The 19420-nt window shown below is 48.0% G+C and overlaps 1 protein-coding gene and 1 long non-coding RNA gene across 2 annotated transcripts in view; both read left to right on the forward strand.

Moving 5' to 3' along the window:
* The window catches only part of LOC114914209 (auxin transporter-like protein 2), a 26738-nt gene extending 8733 nt beyond the window's left edge, over positions 1 to 18005 (forward strand). Inside the window, exon 3 of the transcript XR_012141669.1 lies at positions 17845 to 18005. The gene's annotated coding sequence lies outside the window, so the exon portion shown is untranslated. The remainder of the gene's footprint in view (positions 1 to 17844) is intronic.
* On the forward strand, positions 631 to 1343 carry LOC140857863 (uncharacterized). The gene is made up of 2 exons (XR_012141258.1): positions 631 to 1062; positions 1165 to 1343. It is a non-coding gene; the product is annotated as an uncharacterized lncRNA (long non-coding RNA).
* Positions 18006 to 19420: the final 1415 nt, after the last annotated feature.

Here is a 19420-nt window from a genome sequence, read left to right on the forward strand (position 1 = left end):
TTGGTTCGCTGCCAAGAAATGCTATCAAATGTCAATACTATGTTATATAAGACAGATTATTTGATTTAAGTGGAATATATTGTATATATATATATATAATATATATATAGAGAGAGAAGAGGAGAGAGAGAGAGAGAAGCTAGCTATTCTTATGTCACAGCTAACACCATATTTGATTAATCTAGGATGCTGTCTGAGATAGTTTAAATTCTTCCTTGGCTGATTTATTTGGTTTAGTTGTTTAATGATTGATATTTTTCATCGATCCTTCTCTCAATGGAAGTTTTGACCATCCTTAGGAAGTAGAGAGGAAATTGAGCTATAAAGATAGCAGGAAAAAAAAAGAAAGAATAATTTAAAATGAATCAAGGATTGTGATAGTATTTTTCAATTTTTTCACCATTCTCTTGCTATCATGGAGTGTTTACTGGTGGTCTCTAGTGCTTTGAAAGTGACCTTTGAAGAGCCTTCCTAGCATTAGATGTTTTGGATAAAGTGACATTAGTGTTGAAATGAAGATTAACAAAATGGAAATTAGGTGGAACACAGTAGGCTTTATGTACATTGTGATATGGTCTGCTACCTTCTTATGTAAAGTGTGTGTGTAGATATCCTAGCATTTTTTTTGTGTTGTATTGGTTCCAGTGATGATAGTTGATAAGATTACCTGCTCCGCAATTTTCATATAAGCTTGTATTATTAAATGGAATTGTGGGTTCAAGAATTTTTCTGTCTGCAAAGAGTTGCCTGGTGTCGATAATGCTAATCGACGTTTAGGTGATGACAGCAAGGTGTGACCAGTAATGTGATATGACCCTTTTTTGTTCATACTTGCAGTCAGTGAGCATAAATGAGTTCCTGAAGCCTGTGGAGGGCGAGAGGTATGCGGGGTCTCCATCTGCTCTCGTGGACGTGGTGGTGGTAGAGGCCGTGGTCGTGGAGAACGTGGTGGATTTAAAGGTGGTTTTGGAGGTCGTGGACGTGTCACTCCTGCACCTTCCATTGAAGATCCTGGCCAGTTTCCAATTTGGGGGCTGTTGCTAAGGCGTGATTTTGTTAGTGGTTAGATTTTTTTATTTCATCTTCCTTTTCCTACTCTTTTTTGGGTTATGGATCTACTCAATATACTTTATATCAATCTTATAGAGGTGTCATGGGCTTCAGGTAATGCTGACATTATCGTCTCTATCTCGGGGAACACCTTCATATATGGCGATATTATTTTATTTTTTGACATTCAACCTAGCAAATATCGTTGTTATATTGGTGTTTGTGGCATGCGAATTATCGTTGGATGCACTCTGAATTGAATTTGGATTTGTTGGCCCTGGTATTCTTTTTCAGATTGATGTTGTGTGCCTGAAGCCATTTGGAGCTACAAAGCATTTTCTAGGAACACAAATTGTGTTGTTGGTTTTTTTTTGTATCCTGTTTTTAGTTTGAATTCTCAATTTCTTAGCATTTTCTAGAAACCGGGCTGGGCGTGACAACCTGTGCTGTTGATTTGCTGTATCGCGTTTTGGTTTATAATTCTCAATTGATTTTGATAATAAACTGGTGTTACTGGAAAGATTGAGATTGTGTTTGCTGGAACACTTTGTTTGAAACCAGATATTCTCTACTCATGGATTCCTCGTTCACCTCCCCGTCTCATGACATATCGGATCATCAGGCTTGGTTTCATCCATTTTTAACCCCTCAGACGTAACCAACCGTCCACAATTATATTTTTGCAACACTGAAAAAGCTTTTATATAAACTGATTAATAATCTAGTTGCGTGCTATGTTTTGTACGTGCCAAAACACGCGAAAGTTGTTACGTGTCTTTTGTGTCAGAAAGCATATTGCTAGCATTGCATCTGAACAAACGCCAAAAACTAGCCCGTGTCTTTACTGGGTCTGGCTTTATTGGTGGTAGCCCTTTTTGCTAGGTCTGGGTTCAGCTATTGGGTGGTGCACTTCCAAAAGCCTGGAGTTGTTCAGAAGGTCTCTCCCCCTTTTCTATGAGAAAAGCTTTGTTTCTATTCTGCATGATCCTAAGGGAGGCCCATTGATTCTGAAACTTCTGAATCTGTGTCTTTGCCTACTCGCTCTTATTTGCAAGCTATGCATGTAACTTCAACAAGCACGGTCTTAACCTAGATTTGATCCCCATTACAGAGGCTCACGGTACTCGTATTCGAGAGTGCGAACTACTACAATGATTTTATCGATGACAATGCCGACAAACTATGTCGGCAGTTGCCATTTTTTTTTTTTTTTTTTTTTGGTAAAACAAAAAGGGGTTGGAGTGGGGCGTCCCGGTGTGGTTATCTTTGTTGGGCGTGACCATAGAATTTTCGATTCAGAGAGTAATTTGGGGAAGGACCCGCAGTTGCCACCTTTTTAGCGACTGAGTCTCTGATAAGAAAGAAGAACTCGTATGCCGCTTACCATCAAAGTATGGAAAAAATCACCCTAGGAGGAAGCGGGGGAAAGAGCCAGGACTCTCTGCCCATAGCAGCTCCAATTCCCGTTTCATCTCCCCGAAATCCTAATGATTCTCCTTTTTTTTTTGGTTATCGCTAATCTCTGTTCACCTCCCAAACAGGGCCACCTCGTCTCAATTACTTCTCTCAGCTCCAGAATGTTAAAACTGGTCCTTTTGTTGGTTGCAAAAAGGAATGACTCTCCAAGTCTCCATCTGTCTTGTGTTGAGATGGTTGACGCCTGAGCAGTTGACAACCAACAAAACAGTTGTCCAAGGATCTGAGTTTATATGGAGACATAGAGATGGCTGTTTCTGGAATTGTGTTTGTGTCATGGGATGTTATCCATGCCAAACACAGATGACCTGCAAGGCTCATGCCAAGCTAATGATCCGCGAGGCTCTTCTATGGAGATGGAGGGGTACAAAAACACCACTTGCCCTCTTTACACTTCGACATATTAAAAGGTGTCTTCAGATAACCATGCAACTTACATTAGGAAGGCCTGGGATTAGATGATGTTAGAGCACTACTACCCAAGTCGTACCAACCCATCGCCCCTCACCAATCGTGAGGTATTGTCCGCTCTGGAACGGGGCCCAGGCCTTTGACCCGGTTAACACCCCGCCCCTCACGGTTTTGCCCCGCAAAAGGCGCCTCACGTGGGAGAGGGAGGCTGGCAATACTTAAGCAGTAGCCTCTTTTGTAAACTTCCGGTATGGGACTTTCGGGCTCGAAGCCCCCGATGCCCGCCCACAACAGAAGCCCCCCTGCAAAGGAGGCTACTGCGCGGACGGGGGACGGGTTCCCACAGACGGCGCCACTGTTAGAGCACTACTACCCAAGTCGTACCAACCCATCGCCCCTCACCAATCGTGAGGTATTGTCCGCTCTGGAACGGGGCCCAGGCCTTTGACCCGGTTAACACCCCGCCCCTCACGGTTTGCCCCGCAAAAGGCGCCTCACGTGGGAGAGGGAGGCTGGCAATACTTAAGCAGTAGCCTCTTTTGTAAACTTCCGGTATGGGACTTTCGGGCTCGAAGCCCCCGATGCCGACTTGACCGTCGGAGGGTCCCCGCCGGAGCCGCCTCCGGTCAGTGCGGACTTCCTTTTGCAGGTGCACGCTTCCCGACGATCGGGCGACGAGGCGATTGGCCGCAACAGATTGGCGCGCCAGGTAGGGGATCAACATGACAAAGACAAGAGCTCAACGATCGAGAATCACTGGGTCGGCAAGGCATTCTTCCCGCCGGGAAGAGGCCTCTCCTCCACCACCGGCGGCGGAGCCTAGCTCTCCGCGCCCTGCAGTGACTACGGAGGCGCAGATTGCGGCCATTGTACGGCAGATGACCGTACTAACCGACGCAGTCAAAAGCCTCCAGCAACAACCGGCGGCCCGGCCTATGCCTTCCAGAAGCAGCCGCCGACGGTCGCGCCGACCCCTGCCGCCTCCAGGCGAGCACTCCCAACAGCGCTCCCACGGGGAGGAGGAGGGTCGACCTCGGCGCGACGACCGACGGTCCCAGCGGCCTCTCCTTCCCCGTTGGAACGGGCGAGGAAGGAAAAGCGGCCGCGCACACCGTTGGCCTCTCCTTCAGAGTCTTCCGGAGGCTCCACTCCTGGGGTCTCCCAGCATCGACGAGCGGACGACTACGAGCGACGGTTCGAGGAGATCGACCGCCGGACTCGCCCAACTGCAGATGGACGGCCAGAAGTCTTCGAACGACGTCGACTTCCAGACCGCCCAACCTCTCTCCCGACTGGTCCTCGACGAGCCGATTCCCAGTCGGTTCAAGATGCCGCACGTGGAGCCCTACGACGGCTCCACCGACCCAGTCGACCCACCTCGAGAGCTATAAAGCTCTCATGACAATTCAAGGGGCAACCGACGCTCTTTTTTGCATCGGCTTCCCCGCCACACTTCGCAAGGCTGCCAGGGCTTGGTACTCCGATCTTCGATCGGGCAGTATCCATTCCTTCGCGCAGCTCGAGCACTCGTTCGTGGCCCATTTCAGCACCAGCCGAAAGCCGCCGCGAACGTCGGATAGCCTTTTCTCCCTCAAGCAGGGGGAAAACGAGACGCTCCGACACTTCGTGGCGCGATTCAACGCTGCCACGCTCGAGGTCCGGGACCTCAACAAAGACATGGCGGTTTCAGCCATGAAGAGGGGCCTGAGGTCGTCCCGATTTACTTATTCTCTGGATAAGACCCTCCCCCGAACATACGCCGAGCTACTGGAGCGCGCATACAAGTATATGCGCGCGGACGAAGGAGCGTCCGACCGACGCTTGGTCGAGCCCAGGGGTCCGAAGGAGAAGCGAAGAAAAGGTCGGGAGCCCGCCGAACCAAGCAGGCCCCCGGCCGGTAGTCGGCTTTCTCCACCCCGACAGATCCAAAAATCACCCCGCCGACAGACTCCGAGGTCGGTGCGTCCCAGGTATGACTCCTACACTCCTCTCTCCGCTCCCCGTGCGCAGATCTTGATGGAGATCGAAGGGAAGGAATACCTGCGACGGCCTCCGCCTCTGAAGGCAAAGGGCCTCGACCATCGGAAGTACTGCCGGTTCCATCGGAGCCACGGCCACGACACCGAGCGATGCATCCAGTTGAAGGACGAGATCGAAAATCTCATCCGCCGAGGGTATCTCGGCAAGTTTCGAAAGGGTCCGCCGACCCGACCGACTGCCGATCGACGCCCCCAGCCGACTGAAGAGGCACCGACTAACCAGCCGACGGCCGGAGTCATCAACATGATTTCCAAGCGGCTGGGATCGGGGACGTCTACAGGGGGGAGCCGACGAAAAAGCCACGACCGAACGACGTAATCACCTTCGCGGAAGACGACGTTCGGGGCATCCAGGCTCCCCACGACGACGCTGTTGTTGTGTCGGCGACAATAGCCAATTACGATGTAAAACAAATTTTTTGTTGATAATGGAAGTTCGACAAATGTTTTGTTTTACTCGACCTTCTCCCGAATGCGACTACCGACGGATCGACTTAGTGGGGTCTCCACGCCCTTGATCGGCTTTGCCGGAGACACCGTCGCGACAGAAGGAGAAATCACCCTGCCCGTGACGGTCGGTACCGAACCACGGCAAAGCACGGTCTCCCTCATCTTCGCGGTCGTCCAAGTCCCTTCGGCCTACAATGCCATACTCGGGCGACCCGGACTGAACGCCCTCAGGGCGATCGTCTCGACGTACCATCTCCTTGTTCGATTCCCGACCAGAAACGGAGTCGGGGAGATGCGCGGAGATCAACAGCTCGCCCGACGATGCTTTCAAATCTCCGCCCAAAGCAACGAGACAAAGGATCCCCTGACAATCGACAAACTGGATCAACGGGAGGAGGAAGAGCGGGGTTCGCCGGCCGAGCAGCTCGAGGCGATCCCGATAGGAGAAAATCCCGACAGAAAAGTTTGGATCGGATCTCAATTGTCCGACGCCGAACGCCACCGACTGGCGGAGCTCCTGACGGCCAACGCCGACATATTCGCATGGTCGGCAGCAGATATGTCGGGCATCCCTCCGGAAACAATGACTCACCGACTCAACATCGATCCGACGGTGAAACCGGTGAGGCAGAAGAAAAGGTCCTTCGCCCCAGAAAGGCAGAAGGCCATCGACGAGGAAGTGGACAAGCTGCTCGAAGCGGGCTTCATTCGGGAATCCACGTATCCCGATTGGCTCGCCAATGTCGTCATGGTCAAGAAAGCCAACGGGAAGTGGAGGATCTGCATCGACTACACCGACCTCAACCGAGCATGCCCGAAGGATAGCTTTCCACTCCCAAAGATCGACCAGCTGGTGGATGCGACGTCCGGATTTCGACTGCTCAGCTTCATGGACGCCTTCGTCGGGTACAATCAGATCCGGATGGCGCCTGAAGACGAGGAGCACACCGCGTTCGTGACCCCCAAGGGCCTCTACTGCTACAGGGTGATGCCCTTCGGATTGAAGAACGCCGGTGCCACCTACCAGCGACTCGTCAATAAGGTCTTCAAAGACCAGATCGGCCGCAACATGGAAGTGTATGTGGACGACATGCTGGTGAAGAGCACGCAGATCCCGGACCATGTTCAGGATCTCGAGGAGACCTTCCGCACCCTTCGACGACACCGAATGAAGCTCAATCCGACCAAATGCGCCTTCGGGGTGACCTCGGGGAAGTTCCTCGGATTCCTCGTTTCTCAGAGAGGGATCGAGGCCAACCCTGAGAAGATAAAGGCGATCCTCGCCATGCGTCATCCGAACACCAAGAAGGAGGTCCAACAACTGAACGGGAGAATCGTCGCTCTTAGCCGATTCATTTCCCGATCAGCTGAAAGGTGCCTCCCGTTCTTCAAAACCTTGTGCCAGGCGAATGGTTTCTCTTGATCGGATGAGTGCGAACAGGCCTTTGAAGACCTGAAAAAGTACCTGGCTTCCCCGCCGCTGCTCGTAAAGCCGCAGGTCGGGGAGACCTTGTATCTCTACTTGGCCACATCTTCTGAGGCGATCAGTCCGGTGCTCGTTCGGGAAAACGAGTGCCGAACCCATCAGCCCATCTACTACATCAGCAAAGTGCTCCACGACGTCGAAGCCAGATACTCGGAGACGGAAAAGATGGTCTTCGCCCTGACCGTCTCCGCGCAACGGCTCCGCCCATACTTCCAGGCCCACGCCATCGTGGTACTCACCAACCAGCCCCTGAGGGCCGTACTGCGCCGACCCGACACATCCGGACGACTCGCTAAGTGGGCAATGAAGCTTAGCGAGTTCGACATTCAGTACCGACCAAGGCCTGCCTTGAAGGCTCAGGTCTTGGCCGACTTCATCGCCGAATGCCCGACGACCGACAAAAGGTCGGGAGCTGAAGGCCCGGGACGAGATTCGGTCTCTGAGCGGGACCCGATCTCCACCTGGGTACTTCACATCGACGGAGCCTCCAACGCTCAGGGAAGCGGGGCCGGGCTCCTGCTCACGAACTCGGACGGGGTAGTCACCGAATACGCCCTCCGGTTCGACTTCAAGGCCTCCAACAATCAAGCCGAATACGAGGCACTCCTCGCGGGCTTGAGGATGGCGAAGGAATTGGGCGTCGACAGCCTCCGGGCATTCTCCGACTCTCAGCTGATCGTGGGGCAGGTCAAGGGCGACTTCGAGGCGCGAGATCCGACCATGATCAAGTATCTTCAGAAGGTAAAGGATCTCGTGGCCCGCCTCGAGTATTTCGAGATCTCCCACATCCCCAGGACGGAGAACGCCCGTGCCGATGCTCTCTCCAGATTGGCAACGTCGGCCTATGATTCTTTGGGTCGGACGTTTGTCGAAAACCTCCAACAGCCGAGCATTGATCGGGTCGAAGAAGTGCAGCAGCTAACGTCCGAACCAAGTTGGATGGACCCGATCGTCCGGTACTTGTCCGACGGGACCAGTCCCAAAGATCCCGCGGAGGCCAAGCGACTCCGATGGTCGGCGTCACAATATGTGATCATGGACGGCCGACTCTACAAGAGGTCGTTCTCCCTCCCTCTGCTCAGGTGTTTGGGACCAACCGACGCCGACTACGCTCTCCGAGAGGTTCACGAAGGAATTTGTGGGAATCACTTGGGGGGCAAGTCCTTAGCCTTCAAGGTCTTGCGGCAGGGCTACTACTGGCCGACCATGAGAAAGGATGCGGCAGAGTTGGTCCGAAGGTGCGAGCCATGCCAGAAGTATGCCAATATTCAGCGCCAACCGGCCAGCCAAATCGCTCCCATTGTCGCTCCGTGGCCCTTCGCTCAGTGGGGAGTCGATATTCTCGGCCCCTTCCCACCGGCGTCGGGCCAAAGGAAGTTCATCGTTGTCGCCATCGACTACTTCACGAAGTGGGTCGAGGCCGAGCCTTTGGCGTAGATCACCGAGCGAAAGATGGAGGACTTCGTCCAAAAGTCCATCATCTTCAGGTTCGGATTGCCGCACACCATCATCACCGACAACGGACGGCAATTCGACAACCAAGACTTCAAGGACTTCTGCGCCAGGTTCCACATCCGTCATCGACTAACTTCAGTCGGGCACCCACAGTCCAATGGCGAGGTCGAGGTGACGAACCGAACCTTGCTCCATGGACTCAAGACCCGACTGAACGAAGCCAAAGGTCTCTGGGTCGACGAGCTGGGCTCCATCCTATGGGCTTACCGAACGACCCCCCGTGTCCCGACCGGGGAGTCGCCGTTCAGTTTGGCCTACGGGACAGAAGCTATGATCCCGCTCGAGATTGGCCTGCCATCTTCAAGGGTCGAGCAGTACCGCGAGCCGGACAACTCCGAAAGTCGGAGGGCCGACCTAGACCTCCTCCCCGAACTGCGAAATGAGGCTCAAATCCGAATGGCCTCATACCGACAGAGGGTCGCCCGGTACTACAACGCCAAGGTCAGACCAAAGCTCTTTAAACCTGGCGACCTAGTCTTGAGGAAGGCGGAGGTGTCGAAGCCCTTGGACCAAGGGAAGATGGCTCCCAACTGGGAAGGACCCTACAAGGTTGCTGACACCTTCGGGCCGAGAGCCTATCGGCTGGAAACCCTTGAGGGAAAAACCATTCCCCGGACTTGGAACGCCGACAACTTGAAGCTGTATTACCAGTGAATTCTGTAATTCAATCATCGGAATACAAGTTCAGTTTGAAAAATCGGAGTTCTAACTCTTCGACTACTGATCGGCGCTCAGCCCCGACGCATCGACGCGGACCTGGAACCGACGACACATCGGCCCCTTACTCGGACCGATGCATCTACGATGACGGGAGTTTGTACTCCTTCTACGGTCGAATTTTCGGGCAGAATCCATCGGCCGACTGATCGATCGGGCCCCGACCGAAGAAAGGCTAAAAGCCCACGCGGCTGTTGCCGCGACATTCCGACCAGGCTACGGCCGGTCGAGGGATATTCGGCTTACCACCGTCTATCACATGACGCGACCTTAGTCGCACCCACTACTCGCCGACCGACCTGCGGCCGGCTGAACGACACTCGGTTCGCCACCGTCTGTCAAAGGACATGAGAACCCGATGCAAGAGCTTGGGGATCCGACTTACTCTCGCTCCCCCGGCACTGCGCCGGTCGATGTTCGACTGAACGCGTCTACGGAAGTCCGACTACCGAACCTTACCAGGTTCGATCGGATCCCGACTTAACAGATGCGCCCGAATAGCGACTACAATTATTGAAAACCGACCTAAAGTCGGGACGCAAGCTACTTCGGAGCTGTGCAAGCCGGTTAAGTCCTACCGACTTACCCGAGTTGGCGACTTCTCTAAGTTGGCGACTAGGGTTCGACATTACAGCGATAAGAAACATTACAAACAAGAAGCAAAAGAGAAGACAATTTCATTCATTGATTAAAAGAAATTACAAAGTCGGGCCGAAGCCGATTACATGTATCTTCAAAAAGAAACAAAAGGAAGACAGTCGGCTGGACCGATCATTCGTCCTGGATAATCTCTTCGACCGACGGAGGATCGGGAAGAATCGGCGTCTCGACCATAAGCGGCGCTGGGTCGGCGGCAGAAGGATGTCCTTCAGTCGGCAAGGGACCTCCGATCGGCTCCTGTTCCGGAACGGCTTCCTCCGTTGGGATGATGCCTCCCGACAGATGGTCGGCCTCCTCTTCGGTTCCCTCCTCTTCGGCGAGTAGCGGCGCGACTCGGCTGACGTCCACCTCCGGGTACAAGGCATGGACGGCATCCCGACCATCTTCGAACCCGACCCGGTAGGAGGCGAAGCCCGACTCGAGCATCTCCTCCTTGAACCGGTCGGAAGCCCGGAAGTCCTCAACCGCACGATCGGCTGACTCCCTCGCCGACCGTGCCTCGTCCTCAATGTGGGCCAGCTCCTCCTTCGCCAACTCCGCCTCGGCCCTAGCAATTTCGGCATCGATTTGGGCGATGGACAAGTCCTCTTCGGTTTCCGCGAGCTTCCCCAGGCTGACCCGAAGTTGCTCGCGTTCCCCTTGGAGTTCGGAGGTGGCACTGTCCCGTTCGCATCGAAGACGACGCACGACCCGACCTTTGTGCTTGGCCTCCTTCTTGGCCGACTTCAGTTCGGCCATAAGCCGGGAGACCTCGTCCGTCAACTTGGCCTCCCGGTCGACCGACTCCTGTAGTTGGTCGACTAGCATCGTTCTTTCGGCCTCGGCCGCCGCCGACCTTTCCTTGAAGGCTGCCCGAACGTCGCCGAACCTTCGATATCCGGCCTCCAACTCGAACATGGTGAAGATCAGCTGCCGACGGAAAAAAGCTTTGTCAGAATTATGTGGCAAGCAAAAATTTTTAAGGGAAAAGGTGACGCGAAGCTTACCTCCACCATCGACGGGTAGAACCGCGACAGCATCTCGGTCACCTGCCGAGATCGCAACGACTGAACGTCGGTAGGGAGGAGGATCCCCTGGCACAACCTCCTCGCAAGGTTGTGGTCGGCCAAGGCCGATGCACCCTCGGGGTAGTATGCGCTGGGGGGCATTGATCTCTCCTCCTCCGAGGGCTCCATCGGAGCTTTCCCCCGATCAGCTGCCCCGACCGACGGGGTTGGCAGCGATGGGACGCTGGAGTTCGACCCGCCGCCCCCTGTTGCGTCAGCGGACGCCTCTGGACGATGTTCGGCTTCCCGAACGTCATCCGGCTCCACCCGCGGCGGCGAAACCGCCGACACTCCTTCGGCCACTTCCTCGGTCGGCCTCTCCTCGACTCGGACGGTCGGAGCCGCGAGGGCTATAATCGGCTCCGACCCCTCGGTCGCCGACGCTTCCCCGGTTGGCGGGACTGGGGCTGGTCTCTTGGAAGGGCGCGAAGGGCCTGCCCCCGACGCTGGCCTCTTCCTCGCGGCGGCAAACTGACGAATTTCGGCGTCGGTCGGCCTCATCCTCGGCGGTGTCCCTGCAAAACCGACCAATGTTAAAGGCCGGACCAGAACTACCCTAAAGCCGAACAAAAAGAAAAGCTGAGGAATCGGGCGATACCTATTCGGGGGACCAGACTCAGGCCGGCATCATAGAGAGCTTGCTCGGTAACAAGCTCCCTCTGCTTCGGGACCAACATGTCTTTGAGTCGGTGGAAGTCCTCCCGGTCGTCCACGTCGACCCGACTGTTGTCGTTGGCCTCAGTTCGGGGTACACCCCAGCGAGAAGGAAAGCCCCAAGAGGAGGAAGAGGAAACAAAGAAAAACTGGTTCTTCCATCCATGAATAGACGATGGAAGACCGGTTATGAAGGCAAGACCCTTCCGGGGGTTGAAGAGCCACCACCCTCGGGCCTTAGGGTGGGGTCGGAGCACGAAGAAGGCCCGGAAGAGGGAAACGCGGGGGTTGGTCGGCAAGAGCTGACACAACAGCGCGAAAGAAATGATTAGCCGGACAGAGTTCGGCGCCAGTTGCGCCGGACAGAGTCCGTAGTAATCAAGCAGATTCCGGACGAACTCCGGAATCGGAAGTCGAAGACCCGCACGAAGGTCCTCAACATACAGCCCCAGGTCGTCGGGCGGAGGGTTGTTGACCCGACCGCCGGCCCCTGGAGCATAGAGCCGAAACTGCTCCGGGATGCGATAGTGCTCCCGAAGCTGATCGACGTTCGGCCCCGAAAGCGAGGAGGCCTCATCTTCCGGAGCCGATCGGGTGTCGTCGGTCGGGTTCCCCGACCGAGCTCCCTGAGTCGGTTTCCTGGTCATTGTGCAGGAACCGAAAGAAAGGAAAGGAGGGAAGAAAGCAAGAAGGGGAAGGAGGACCACTGTTGCCCAGCTATGCAACCCAAGAGGGGGGGTGAATTGGGTTTCTAAAAATTTTAAGCCCAACAAATGACTTATGAAAAACAAAACAATGGCTTTAAATCAATATTAATTAACTAAAGCAGTATTGCAAGGATATAATAAAGAAATAAGATAAAGCGATAAAGCACACCACAAACACAAGGATTTATAGTGGTTCGGTGCTAACCTTGCACCTACGTCCACTCCCCAAGATCCCACTTGGGAATTTTAATCCACTATCCTTTGTATTCAACCCGAATACAAAACGTCGGAAACTCCGACACTAGCTATCCCAAGCTAGAATACAGGACGTCGGAAACTCCGACCCTAGCTATCCCAAGCTAGATCACAAGACGTCGGAAACTCCGACCCTAGCTATCCCAAGCTAGAACACTTGTTTCCCGGGTACAAGCCAACCCAAAACACTCCGATTTCAGGTTCGGATCAACCTTTCCTTGTTTTGGAAATCCTCCAAAAACAAGAGCAAAAACTCACAAAGAGTAAGAATATTTAGAGCACAGATGAATACAATAACAGCTCCTTAAATGAGCAAATATAACAATAAAAGCTTTACTCAAATGAAGAACCCCTTTTTCAGATTTTCTCAAGATGAATGAACGGTTGAACGCTTGAGAAGAGGTTGATTGTTGATTGAAGATCTCTTGAAAGCTTTGAACGATCTCTAGATCAAGGTTGAAACGATAGGCGTGAAGAATTCTCTCCTTGAAAGATCTTCCTTTTCTCTTTCACAATCTCTCTGGTATATTGTGGATCCTCTCTCTTTTTCTCTATGGATATTTCGTTGATCTCAGGCTTTTTCTTGCAAATTTCGGATCCTCTCTTCTGTTCTTCTCTTTTTCCTCTCTTTTCTTCTTTTTCTTGATTTCACGTTTGATCCGCTATTTAATCTGCAATTTCTTTCATCATTTAAAGCATTTTGTAGCATTAGAAGCAAGAGAAAACAATTTAGGCAGATAAAGAGCCGTTAGAGGATTTTTAGGAAGCATAAATGGCAATTAAAATGGGCAAAAAAATAGCCGTTGCTGACATTTCCCGTCGCAGGGGTCGACTCATGAGTCGACTCATGCTTCAGGAGTCGACTCATGAGTCGACTTCTGTTGCAACAAACCAGAAGATCTGATTTCTGGATTTTTCGGCTCAAATCAGCAGAGGTCGACTCATGAGTCGACTCATGCCTTGTGGGTCGACTCATGAGTCGACTCACAGGTCGTGCCAAGCCAAAAATCCAGCGTGCCATGGGAATTTTTTTTCGTGCCATTCAGCTCATAGTGCCATGAGTTGACTCATGAGTCGACTCATGCACTTCAAACCTTCATAACTTCAAAAATATTAGTCCAAACACAATAAAATTTTCACCAATAGATTTCAAATCATTTGTTCTACCAAATGATATTATCAAATCAGGATTTTAGCAAAATTACGATTTTGCCCTTGAAGAGCATAAGGACTTTTTCAATTGTTTGTATCCCTTCAATCTGCTTTGTAATCATCAAAATCAATCTAGGAGCAACAATCTCCCCCTTTTTGATGATGACAAAACATATGAACAAAAATATTTATGTTAATGCATTAATTTCAAAAGAATCCATTATGGGTGTATATGCTTGAAAAGAGTATGATTCTTTTGGCATGTAATATAAATGCAAAAATAGTTTGTCCATTTTCTTAAAGATTTGAAAAGGGTATTAGATCATTTTGAGTTCAAGATATTTCAGAGCAAGAGAAGATAAATAACTTTTTCTATGTATCAGAGCAAAAATAATTTTTACAATGATATCAGAAAAGATTTTATAATGTATCAGAGCAAGAAAATTTTTAATGTATCAGAGAAAATTTCATATAGTATCCGAGCAAATGTTATAATATTTTAGAGAAACCTTCACACTGTATCGGATCAAATGTTATCATGTATCAGATCAAGTTGAAAGAAATTGTAGGATGAATCAGAGTAAAACAAATTTCTTATTGATGTCTCAAGGTGAGTAAAATTTCAAAAGCAAGTTTGAATATCAGAGCATATATATAAAAAATACTTATTTGCATTGTACTCATGATTTTTCTTTTGATGGATTAAAGTTCTGTCTGATACCAAATTTCTCTATCTGATACCAAATTTCGATACCAAAATCTCTCAAAGTTTTGTTTAATCTTTCAATGCTTGTTTTTGTCTAATTTCTCCAATATTTGTTTTAATTTAATTTCTCCCCCTTTTTCTCATAATTTAGGGTTTTGCTTTTTGTCTAATTTCAATTTTTGTTTAATTTTAATTTCTCCCCCTTTTTGACATCATCAAACATAGTTAACTCTTTCTTTTCCTTTTCTGAAAATATTCTTTAATTTCTTCCTCTTTAGAGTTTTTCACAGATGTTTGCTCCCCCTTAATATAGCAATTATCAATAGCAAACAACAATAAGTAGAAGATAATATTTCAACAGATGTATCGGAGATTGAAAATATAATCATTACAAAGAGGTAGAAATATAGGTAAAAGATGATTCCATTAATATCATAATTGTTTCATAAAATTCAACCAGCTAAATGTCAATACATGGCCCCAAGGTATAGATCCTAGAACAAGATACTAACTCCTAAGATCTAGATAAGTCAATGATCAGAGTCATCAGATATAGGGTGAGGGGATGATGGATCAGAAGTACGTCCTCTACCCCGTCTGCCTCTGCCACGAGTAGGAGAACGAGATGAACTGGGTGGCTGAGAACGCTGAGATGCTAGGGACTGAACAGAAATGGTGAGTCTAATAGAATCAAGTACGTTCAGTGCTCTGGAAACAGATTGAAGTAGAGCAGTGAACTGGGTGGTAGCATGCTCACTCGATCCTCTGATCTCTTTCCTCAGTAGCTCATATCCACCTTCTAGTGCTCCTCTGAGCCTGCCAGCCTCTGCAGTGAGGTCTGTGACCTCAATGGTAGACTCCTGTGGCTGGGGATGGGCCAATGCAAGGACTTGCCCCTGCAAGTCAAGAACTCTGCCAGTAAGTCTCCAGACTGTATCCTCAAGCTGCTGTATCCTGACGGACTGATCTGAAATCATCTGAAATATAGTGGAGATGTGGGGAGTAATGGTCTGATCAGAAGAAGTAGCTCCAGGTGCAAAAGAAGTACTACTCCACTGGCTAGACAACAAAGAAGCCACACGCTGAGATATATGCTCGATCTGATCATCAGCCAGTCTGAACTCTGATGGAGGTGCTCTGCTCTCTGGCTGATACACTGGTGTGGGCATCCTAGTAAACTCAGAAGGGCCAGCCTCAGTATCATGAATGAACTGGGTATCTGGTGAAGCTGCCCTGAAATCATGTACAGGAGAAGATGGACCTTCTTCTTCTACTCTGCCTTCAGTTCTGTCTTCAGCTCTTTCCTCAGCTCTCTCCTCAGCTCTTTCTTCAGAGCCCTTGATCCAACCACCAACAGTCTTTGTAATTCCCATTCGGTGTAGGCTGTGTTGGTTGAAAGTGTCCACATGTGAGAGCTTGGTAGGTGTCTCCCCCTCACAGCTAACTCCAAACCTCCTAAAAATTCTAGTAAGGGCCATACCATAAGGCAAGTGTGCCTTTGATCTGTTCAAAGTTTCTCTCATGGCCTCTATCATAAGTGTAGGGAGGTTTAGGGGGGTCTGAGTGATGATATGAAACATGACACATACATCTCTGCCAGATAGTAAGTCATGTCTACCACTCCTAGGAAAGAATAGTTTTGTCACAATCTGATGCAGGACCCTCATCTCAATGGACAGTAGCTTTGCTTCCAATCTGTTTAAACTTCCTGAAAAATCTTCTCCTAAGATAATTCTGATCCCTTCTTCTTTAATTGGGAGTTTCATATATGAGTATCCTTCACTAGGCAACTGAAGTATCTCTCCCAATATCCTAGAATCCAAACAGATGTCAATCTCCTTTACAGTTGAAGTCACAGACCCGTTTCCATAATTTAGGTTCTGGTAGAACTCTCTGACTAGATCAACATAGGTGACTTCCTTAAGAGAGCAATAAAGTTCCCATCCTTGATTTTTGATCTTGGTAGCAAAAGTAAAGCCTTCTTTCTCAAAGAACCGAAAATCTATATTTTTCCCGGTTTCTACTTTTCTATCAGAAAGAAGATTTACACTGGGGCTTATGGAGGGTTGAGAGGGACCTTGAGCAGGTACTGAAACTGGATTGGGAACAGTGGAAGACTGAGCATGCCTTTTCTTTCGGACAATTTCCTCAGGCTCTCGGATTGATTTTCTTCTTTGGGGAAGTTTCATCTTTGGAGCCATATCCAATAAGGTAGCAGACAAGAAGACTTGAATTCAGTGGAGGAGGGATCACAAAAGAGTAAAGAAGAATTTTGGTGGAGAAAAGAAGTGGATTTTGAATGAACGGTGAAGTTCTAGGGCACGTTCCACCCGCGCCTAACACTGCGAGAAAGCACAGAAAAATCCTTTTCAAGGTGGCGATTTTTGGTGGAGAGGAGGAGGGAGAATTGCCTCGAAATTAATCCTTGGATTTGGAGCAAAACAGAAGTTTGGAGAGGACGGCTTTCGGAAGGAAGACGACGAGAAGATGAGTCGTCTCATAAACAGGTTTCCCGTTTTAAAAACAATGAACCCGATGGAAGTTGGTGGGATTTACAAGTTTGCCATTGAGTCGACTCATGGGGGTCGACTCATGAAGTTCAGAAAATCAGGAAAAATGCAAATAAATTCCAGAAAAATTCAAAATTTTGGGAGAAAGAATTTTGCTCAATGATAAGTTTTTAGAGTGATAAACCTGAGCTTTTGGGACCAGGATAGATGTTGAAAATTAAGCTCTAAGAGATTTTGACATCTATTCTTTGGAAATTGAGAAATTTCAGACAAATGGATCTAGAATTCCTAGATTTCTCCTAATTTCACAGAATCTTTCCTCACTAAGGGCCTTTGTAAAGATATCAGCTAATTGATTTTCAGTGCAAACATATTCAAGAATTATATTTTTGTTTTGAACATGTTCTCTTATAAAATGATGTCTTATCTCAATATGTTTAGATCTTGAATGTTGTATTGGATTTTTAGATAGATTTATAGCACTTGTATTATCACATTTTATTGGTGTTTCATTAAGTTTGATTCCAAAATCTTCGAGTTGTTGCTTAATCCACAAGATTTGAGCACAACAACTTCCGGCTGCAATGTATTCGGCCTCAGCCGTAGACAGTGCCACCGAATTTTGTTTCTTGCAAAACCATGAGATTAGGTTAACTCCAAGAAATTGGCAAGTTCCACTTGTGCTTTTTCTATCTAATTTACATCCAGCAAAATCAGCATCAGAATATCCTAACAAATTAATTTGTGAGTCCTTAGAGTACCATAACCCTATAGTTTGTGTACCATTTAAGTATCTAAGGATTCTTTTAACAGCATTCAAATGAGATTCCTTAGGATTAGATTGATATCTTGCACATAAGCAAACACTAAACATGATATCAGGCCTACTTGCAGTTAAATATAATAATGAGCCAATCATACCTCTATAGTATTTTAAGTCTACGCTTTTACCTTCATCATCCTTGTCAAGCTTACATGAGGGACTCATTGGTGTGCCAATTGGTTTGCAGTTCTCCATTCCAAATCTTTTGAGTAGTTCCTTGGTGTACTTGCTTTGGGTGATGGAGATTCCCTCTTTTGATTGTTTGATTTGGAGTCCGAGGAAGAAGGTGAGTTCTCCCATCATGCTCATCTCGAACTCTCCCTGCATAAGCTTAGCAAAGTCTTGACAAAGGGATTCATTAGTAGACCCAAAAATTATGTCATCAACATAAATTTGTATAATTAGCATATCATTTTGGTTTCTTTTAATAAATAGAGTTGTATCCACATTGCCTCTTGAGAAACCATTATTTAGTAGAAATTTGCTTAGCCTTTCATACCATGCTCTAGGTGCTTGTTTTAGACCATATAAAGCTTTATTTAATCTAAAGACATGATTGGGAAAAGCATGATTTTCAAATCCAGAGGGTTGTTCTACATATACTTCTTCAGAAATATATCCATTTAAAAATGCACTTTTAACATCCATTTGAAATAGTTTGAATTTCATAAAGCAAGCATAAGCAAGTAGAAGTCTAATGGCTTCTAATCTAGCAACAGGTGCAAAGGTTTCATCAAAATCAATTCCTTCTTCTTGATTATATCCCTTAGCAACCAGTCTTGCTTTATTTCTAATTACATTTCCATGCTCATCTAATTTGTTTCTAAAGACCCATTTTGTGCCAATTATTGAATAATCTTTAGGTCTTTTCACTAAGGTCCAAACATTATTTCTTTCAAATTGACTGAGTTCTTCTTGCATAGCATTAATCCAGTTATGATCATTTTCAGCTTCTTCAAAAGTTTTAGGTTCAAGTTGAGATACAAAAGCACAATGATTAAGTACATCTCTAAGTGAAGAACGTGTTTTTACCCCATGCATAGGATCACCGATAATTAATTCCTTAGGGTGGTTGTGAACATACCTCCATTCCTTGGGTAAGTCATTTGTACCTTGAGGTTGTTCTTGAATTTCTTCACCTTTCTCATTTTGTTCATCTTCTTGATCCTTGTCTTCTGGAGTTGCTGAATCTTTTAGAGTGATCTCCTTCATACCTTCTATTAGTGGATCTGCATCATCAACACCCTTATTCTTCCTTGAAGGAAGATCGTTAGATTCATCAAAGACAACATGTATGGACTCCTCAACTACTAAGGTTCTTTTGTTGAACACTCTAAATGCTTTACTAGTGGAGGAGTAACCTAGAAGGATTGCTTCATCTGATTTTGCATCAAATTTACCAAGTTTTTCTTTGCCATTATTTAATACAAAACATCGGCAACCAAAAACATGAAAATAGGCAATATTTGATTTTCTTTCTTTCCAAAGTTCATAGGGGGTTTTCTTTAAAAATTATCTAATCATTCAAGTCTTCCATATAAATATTGCCATGCCTATGTCCTATAAATTTAATACCATCGTTGATAGGACTAGTCACAATGCAAATAGATGATTCATATATCAAATATATGTAGTTTCAGATCTAAATAAAAATGCATCACATATACATCAAATTTCAGATCTAAAACTAAATTTACACATATCAAATATATATCTAAAAAATAATTAAAATATTTTAAAAATATCTTTTCAAAAATTGATTC

Source organism: Elaeis guineensis, chromosome 5 (genome assembly GCF_000442705.2).
Source record: "Elaeis guineensis isolate ETL-2024a chromosome 5, EG11, whole genome shotgun sequence".
Lineage (NCBI taxonomy): Eukaryota > Viridiplantae > Streptophyta > Magnoliopsida > Arecales > Arecaceae > Elaeis > Elaeis guineensis.